Source organism: Notolepis coatsorum (genome assembly GCF_963971535.1).
Source record: "Notolepis coatsorum genome assembly, chromosome: 2".
Taxonomy (NCBI): Eukaryota; Metazoa; Chordata; class Actinopteri; order Aulopiformes; family Paralepididae; genus Notolepis; species Notolepis coatsorum.
The window spans coordinates 215,289,468-215,290,717 of NC_140166.1; positions in this window are offsets into that span (position 1 = coordinate 215,289,468).

A 1,250-nucleotide genomic window follows, 5' to 3' on the forward strand; every position below is an offset into this window, starting at 1 on the left:
CCCCACCATCTCCCTCTCTTCTCTCTCCCACCACCTCTCTCTTCTCTCTCCCACCACCTCTCTCTTCTCTCTCCCACCACCTCTCTCTCTCTTTCTCCCACATCTCTCTCCCCCACCATCTCCCTCTCTTCTCTCTCCCCCACCATCTCTCTCTCTTCTCTCTCCCACCACCTCTCTCTTCTCTCTCCCCCACCATCTCTCTCTCTTCTCTCTCCCACCACCTCTCTCTTCTCTCTCCCACCATCTCTCTCTCTTCTCTCTCCCACCACCTCTCTCTTCTCTCTCTCCCACCATCTCTCTCTCTTCTCTCTCCCACCACCTCTCTCTTCTCTCTCTCCCACCATCTCTCTCTCTTCTCTCTCCCACCACCTCTCTCTTCTCTCTCCCCCACCATCTCTCTCTTCTCTCCCCCACCATCTCTCTCTCTCTTCTCTCTCCCCCACCATCTCTCTCTCTTCTCTCCCCCACCATCTCTCTCTTCTCTCTCCCCCACCATCTCTCTCTCTTCTCTCCCCCACCATCTCTCTCTCTTCTCTCTCCCACCACCTCTCTCTTCTCTCTCCCCCACCATCTCTCTCTTCTCTCTCCCCCACCATCTCTCTCTCTCTTCTCTCTCCCCCACCATCTCTCTCTCTTCTCTCTCCCCCACCATCTCTCTCTCTTCTCTCTCCCCCACCATCTCCCTCTCTTCTCTCTCCCACCACCTCTCTCTTCTCTCTCACGCACCATCTCTCTCTCTTCTCTCTCCCCCACCATCTCTCTCTCTTCTCTCTCCCACACCATCTCCCTCTCTTCTCTCTCCCACCACCTCTCTCTTCTCTCTCCCCCACCATCTCCCTCTCTTCTCTCTCCCACCACCTCTCTCTTCTCTCTCACGCACCATCTCTCTCCTGCACATTGCCTCTCTCTTCTCTCTCTCCCACCATCTGTCTCTCCTGCCCCCACCTCTCTCTCTCTTCTCTCTCCCACCACCTCTCTCTTCTCTCTCTCCTGCACCTTGCCTCGCTCTCTCTCTCTCTCTTCTCTCTCTCCCACCATCTCTCTCCTGCACCTTGCCTCTCTCTTCTCTCTCTCCCACCATCTCTCTCATGCACCTTGCCTCTCTCTTCTCTCTCCCCCACCATCTCTCTCCTGCCCCCCCCCACCTGCTTTCTCTCTCTCTCTCTCTCTCTCTCTCTCTCTAATTTGCAATGTAATTTCCCCACAGGCTCAATTTCGCAGAGGCAAAGCGAGCGGTTTCAATATCCCAG